This window comes from Arachis duranensis, chromosome 4, assembly GCF_000817695.3.
Source record: "Arachis duranensis cultivar V14167 chromosome 4, aradu.V14167.gnm2.J7QH, whole genome shotgun sequence".
Lineage (NCBI taxonomy): Eukaryota > Viridiplantae > Streptophyta > Magnoliopsida > Fabales > Fabaceae > Arachis > Arachis duranensis.
The window spans coordinates 26416481-26423309 of NC_029775.3; the positions used below are offsets into that span (position 1 = coordinate 26416481).

The 6829-nt window shown below is 30.3% G+C and overlaps 1 long non-coding RNA gene across 11 annotated transcripts; it reads left to right on the top strand.

Moving 5' to 3' along the window:
* Window positions 1-1737: 1737 nt before the first annotated feature.
* On the top strand, window positions 1738-6374 carry LOC110280669 (uncharacterized). 11 transcript variants are annotated; one of them, XR_008008468.1, is made up of 8 exons: window positions 1738-2055; window positions 2543-2817; window positions 3202-3258; window positions 3344-3441; window positions 3546-3634; window positions 4081-4142; window positions 4411-5306; window positions 5813-6374. It is a non-coding gene; the product is annotated as an uncharacterized LOC110280669 (long non-coding RNA). The 11 variants fall into 11 exon arrangements; XR_008008461.1 differs by having other exon boundaries at window positions 3344-4142; window positions 5813-5985; window positions 6071-6374; XR_008008464.1 differs by having other exon boundaries at window positions 3344-4142; window positions 5813-5912; window positions 6071-6374.
* The last annotated feature ends 455 nt before the right edge of the window (window positions 6375-6829 follow it).

Consider the following 6829-nt stretch of genomic DNA (forward strand, 5'->3'; position numbering starts at 1 on the left):
TTTCTTCGTCAATATATTGGTAGCAAATTATATTGATCGCACTGAATTTAGTAAACTTCTTAAAGTATATATTGAAACTGATCAAACCTTTCATTATTACCAATTAAATTCATACATTAGTTTGTAGTTCATATAAATTTTGATCAACACACCACCGACGTTAACAGTTGAAGGTGCAATTGCAGAAAACATACATATAGTGGCTAAAGCATTTTCCATAAGGTTGATGGCCAGGGTGCTTAAGAGCACAATTATCGTGACACCATAGTTTATCACACCCTCCTACCATTGGCATAAACAACTTTTCATGACATCGTTTCGGCTGCAATGATGAGCAATTATTCCCATCAGCACCACCGTTCTTGTTGCATACTTCATTACTTGCCCCCGTAATAATCATAAGAGCACCTATATACGTATATATGTAACACATGTCACAACATTATTTCAAAATTTCGCTCTTGTAACTTTCAAAATTCAGCATACAAAATTCAATTTCAAAATTCATAAAATGATGGACACCAACCAAATATAAATTAAATTAAAAAAAAGTCATATAATGTCAAATAATTTATAAAAAACAGGTCAATCTTTAGTAACTAAATAAATTTAACTCCATAGTCAAGAAGTTGCAACATTATAATAAATCATAAATAAGATATATAGATGCAAAAACTAGTTGTGCTTCCATTCCTAGGAAGGATAAGAATTAACTTACATGTTGTGAGAAGAAGAAGAACGAGAATAGCGTATTGCGAGAAGTGGTTGGCCATGCTTCCTAAGGAATTCACTATCACCCTTTACGAAAATGTGAATTCATGTATATGTTCCTTTTACCCCACACGCACATATATATATATATAAAAGTAATAAGGTTAGGAAGAAAAAAAAAAAGGCCTAAATTATTTAGTAGTATTAATATCTAGTGTAATTTTCAAAATCAAATTATAGCTTTTTAAGAAGTTATTTAAGTGTTTATGAAAAAATTGAAAAAAAATTATTTCTTTCATAATAATTTTTTTTATGATATTTCTTTTAAAATAAGTATTTTTAAAACTAAAGAACTAAATACAAAATAACTTATTTATAAATTATAAGCTATTTTTAATATAAGCATTTATTATTTAAACTATTTTTTCAAAAGATATTTAATTAAGTTGTTTATCTAAATTGGACATTTTTTTATTTCTTCAAAAGCTCTTAAACAATTTTTTAAAAAGTTAAAAATATATTTTAAAAATTAAGTCTAACAATAATAATGTAAATATATTTGACTTTCTTTACATTATTATACGAAAGAGAAAGAGAATTTATAGCATTAATTAATGATATATTAATGAATTATTATACATAAATAGCTAGTAATCACAATTCAACGGTAATCAAATTTCAAATTTGTTAAAATATTGCACTACTAGAAAACTAGTTATTACAGACGGATATTTCCGACAGATTTTATCCCACTGAAATACAGAGGGAATTTTAGAAGAATTTTTTGTCGAAAAACAAAAAAAATGAATTAACATAAATTACAGATGAAAAAGAGAATCCGTCGATAATTCCGTCGAAAAAATTAATTTTTTTCATAAAAAATAATTACAGACGAAAAAATCTGTCTGTAATTAAATAAAAAAATAATATATTTTATTAAATTATTATAGGTCTGTAATTTAAAATTTTCCGTCGGAGAATATTAAAATAAGGGTGGTGACTGAAAAGCTCACCGTTTCAATCACGATACTTCTATAAATCTACACACTCATCCCTTCTAAATCCTCCATCAGTGGTGCATCTCAGCTTTGGTTGTTCCTCTGAGTTATCGGAAGCTTTCACCGCTACCGCGACTGCTCGCGTCGCACGATCTCTCTCTATCATCCATTGCGTCGCAGGAGCCCCCTCCTTGTGATTCTGTAGCTTAGGATTCAATTTTTCTGTGCCAATTTTAGATTTATCAATTTTTCTTCGCAGTTTCTATCTTCTTGTTGTTGTTGATGCTGATTGAGCTTCTTGTTTCTGTTGCAGTTTCTATCACATGCTGGTATCTCGAAACAGATGGTAATTTTGCCCTTTCCATTCTCTTTCTTCTGTTTAAATGTTTTTAATTTCCAGCTTAGGGATTCGATCACCTGTTCTGAGCTTGTTCCACGATTCTACTCTATTTGTGTTTTTTTTTTTTGTGTGTGGATAAATGCATTGCTTTCAATCATTCATCTTGGTTAATTGTTTTTGGAACCCTAGAATTGCATATTCTTAATTAATCAGTGTTCTAGCAATACAGTGAAATTCGTTGAACTCTTATAGATATAGAATGGAATTGAACTTCTAGATTATGGCTTCTCTTAATCACTTATTGCAGCAGATAAATTTATCTATGCAGAAATTATAGTATTAGGACACAACTTATGTATTTCATGTTATTGAAAACTTAAACTCTTATGTTTATCATTAAAAAGTTCCCTCTTTTATATCATGAATGAGTACCCTTAGCAGAACCTCCAAAGGAAAGAGCTGCTTTTTAATACAATTTAGTTGCTTGTTGTAGGTTAGTGCAGTGAAATGTGGAAGGATTCAAGTTGATGGTGAGAGGGTACCAGTTTCATACATAGTTAAATCATCACAGAAGATTAGCCATTTCGTACACAGGGTTGTCTTTGCACTGAAAGCTTTGCATTTTTACTTTTGTGGTTTAGAAGTGATTGAGCTTGAAACTGATGCCGCAAAGATTTTAGGCATAAACCGCCTGTGATGGCTTGTGAGGTTCTGATTCTCCAAAAAGAACTAGACGTGCTGACTGTTTGTAAACCTGCATCTGTCCCTGTAAGTATGCATTAACAAGTGAACTATATTTGCTAGTCCCTGTGATTGCTTTTTCTTTTCCTGTGGGAAATTTTATACTTTCTTGTTTTCCTTGTCCTTATTATTTGAGTTAATGTGGTGTTGTTGCTTGTTAGTTTGGTTGTCCTATTAAGGGGCAATGTTAGGGAACAAACAGTTTGAAAAAAATGTTGATTTAGAATCTTTGCATAACTCAAAATAAAGGATATCCTTTGCTTAGGAGGTGGTTCTTTTGTTCATTCCTCAGTTTTCTAACTTTGGTTCTGTTGCCTCTTTCTTCTTTTTGCCTGTATTTTGGTTACAAATCATATTGATCATTTCAAGAGGATCACATTTGAACTGGTTGTGGTTCTGTGTCTGTTATAGTGTATGGGGATCCTGAGAAACCAGCTCTGATCACTTATCCAGACCTAGCACTAAATTGTGAGTGCATATGTGTATTCTTTAATCCATTCTTTTTATTTTATTCGGAAGGCTGAATTAATTGTTCATTTATCTGTTTGTGCAGATATGTCATGTTTCCAAGGATTATTTTTCTGTCCAGAGGCAGCTTCTTTGCTGCTTCACAACTTCTGCATATATCATATCAGTCCTCCTGGACACGAAGTCTGTAAGAGATTGATTTCAATACATTTTCTTTTCTATTTAGAAAGTAAACTTTATAATTCACATAGTTTCTCCTCTTAGAACTTCCACAAGAGTTGTTGCAGTTGGGAGTTAGTGCAATTTGTCCTAATGACCCTATACCTTCTGTTGAAGACTTAGCAGATCAAATAGTTGAGATTCTCAACTATTTTGGGTAAATTACATTATAATCACACTGTTGATAACTTAGTTTTAAGGATGGTTAGGTTTCACTGTGTAGAATATACCATTACACCTTATAGTTAAAGTGATGTACATAAAGAATTATTGATTGTACTTTACTGTATTTATTACCATGAAGTTATGAAATATAATTAATCTGATTTTGTGAATTGAAGTTTTCTGCTTTGTACTTGCATGTTAGTCTTTTCTATTTTCTGAACTGCAGAGTTATTAGCCAACTATCATTACTTATGTATATCTAAAAAGTGTAGCAATTTTTAAACAATGCAAGAAGATTGCTATCTTTGACAATAAAGATTAATGAAGTTTAAATTCTAAGCCATTCAACTAACAATGCGATGCATATCATATATAGATACTAATTAGATCTTAGTAATTTTCATTGAATAATTTTTTAATATGTGTTGCAATAATCAGAGCTGGTACCAGGAGGTATCAAAGCTAAAGGCAAAGTATGAGTCTCTACAAAGGACTCAGAGGTATTATTCACTTATTTCCCTTCTAATAATAATGATAATTACAATAAACACTTAAAGTTAATTACATACCTTTCAATAATAAATTAATAATATGGATATGTATGTTATAATATTAAATGATTGCTTCCACGAAGATATTTTTATATTCAAAAATTGTTAAATTGATTTTATATAGTAATAATAATTGAATTTATTAGCAAAAATCATAATATATAATGGAATATATATAAATTATATTACAAAATTTACTTGGCAATGTAAAACACAGGCACTTGCTTGGGGAAGATCTTGGACCATTGAGCATAAAGGAGCTGCAGAATCTTGAGAAACAGCTTGAAGGTTCTTTAGCACAGGCTTGGCAGAGGAAGGTCAGTGTAAACACCTATCTATTATCTTTCATTTGCTTCTTTCTTTTTGTTCAAATTTGTTCTTTGATTGCTTTCCTTTATCTTTTTTTTATATATAATTATTTGGTTACTTTTCTTTGATTGTATATATAACATGCCTGATAATAAAGGATCTAAAATTAAATCAGTGGGTTAATTAGGGTACAACCTATTTTAACTTGATTCAACAAAGTTTTGATTGTTAAATTAAACATCATATAAAGTTGAAAAGTGAAAATAAGGGAAAGACATAAAAGTAAAGAGGAGGGGGAAATGCTTACTTACTTGGTAATGAAATATCATGCAAAAAATTTAAACTGCTTTTTTTTAAATTTCTTCTCATAGCACTAAGTTGATCAAAACAAGCAATAAATTGTTAGAAAAATAATTGAAAAATTTCTAGCAGTTCAGAAAATAGAAAAGTATCCCGTTTAGTTTCAGTTGACAATCATGTAACCTATATTAAAAGACAGGGATGCTTGTATAACGTAATTGTCAACTGTTGGCTCGAAAGTGTAAGTACATTTTCAAAATTTTGGTGAGGCTTGCTTCCGTAGCAAAGGGGAAGAAATGAAACAAACATGAACAATCAAAGTCTCAGGCAAGTTCTCAAGTTCTACTCATATCATCTGTTGATTTTATCTGTAAATAAGTAAACGATGTTCTGTTGGTTAAGATTGTGATACTCTTCTCTTCACTTGACTAACTTTTTACTTTTTAGCTAGTTGTGAATGCCAATATAGACTATAATGCTCGGGAAGGGAGGAGCATAGCGGAAGTGAGCACCTTAATCTCTATAGCTGACAGAGGGTTTTGGTAGCTAGTGGATATTACTCAACCTATTTGAGTTATAGGTTTTTTCATCTAATTTATGATATCTTGTTTCTTGTGGTGAACATTTAGACTTCTTGCACTGGCTACTTCCTTTGCTAAGGGTATTAATAGTCCATATACTGTGTCTATAAAGATTAATATAAAAAAGGCTTCTTGCTAAGTGTATTCTTAATTGTTTGCTTCAAGAGAAGGAGAAAGATCAATGGGTTGTTGCTTTTTATTTTGGAGCATATATACGACTATATATTGCTTCTACTACAACTTTCTTTTCATCTCGTATCTTTCTTTCTTACTTGATTTCTACATACATCCATCATCCGTGTATTTGCTTCTCTGCTGATCTCTCATTTCTCTCTGACCTTTTTTAAAAGAAAAGAATACACCTTTATTTTTATTTTTTTCTATTGGGGGTTATGCTTTAAATTAATTTTTTTATTCACAATCATCCAGTACAGGAGTATACTTTCTAATTATTAAGAAGCACCACCAGTTATTAAGGAGACTCCTGTTCTAGTTCAAGATTCTGCAAAGATTAAAGAAGCACCACCAGGTTCTTTCTCTTTTTCTCCTATTAAATTTGCAACCCCAAATCGAAAGTTATTGGAACTAGATCAGATATTGAGGTGAGCTTCACTTGTGACTTTGTTACTTGAGATGAATACACTATATATAGATTATGTTGTCACTATTTTTTTTTATTTTTGTCAGAATTTGATACTCGAAAAACAGATGAAAAATGGAAAAATATAAGGAGGCAGAGAAGCCTGAGGCAGAGGATCAATTCATGACCCCACTGTTTGAATCAATGGACACAATAATGATAAATGGTTTCTATACAGATGAAGTTCCAATTTTAGAACCTAATTAAGCAACTTTATTGTATATTGACTTAATTAGAGGACAATAGTATATAGTTGATGTATCAATGCACTTTGTTGATGTATGGTTGTTACTTGTTATTATAATTGATGTATCAACACTTTGTTTATATTTTGAAATATATTGACTTGTTTGTTTATAGTATTTTTTTAGTTTGATAATATGATGAATTTATTTATTTTTTGAAATATTATAAATATTTGAATACAAATTAGATAAAAATTTGTATTAAATTTATATTTATTTGTATGAAAACAAGTTTATTTTGTAATTGAAAAAATAAAAAAATTATTTTACCTTACTGACGGATTTACAGACGAATTTTCTGTCTGTAATCAGACTGAAATGATTTTCCAAGGTTCAAATTACAGACGAAAAATTTGTCGAAAAATTCTTCTGTAATTACAGACGGAAAATCCGTCGAAAAATCCGTCTATAATTACAAACAAAAGATTCGTTGGAAAATTTGTCGGAAAATTTGTCTATAATTACAGACGGAAAATCCGTCTGAAAATCTGTCTATAATTACAAACGGAAAATCCGTCGGAAAATCTGTCTGTAATTACAGACGGAAAATCCGTCGGAAAG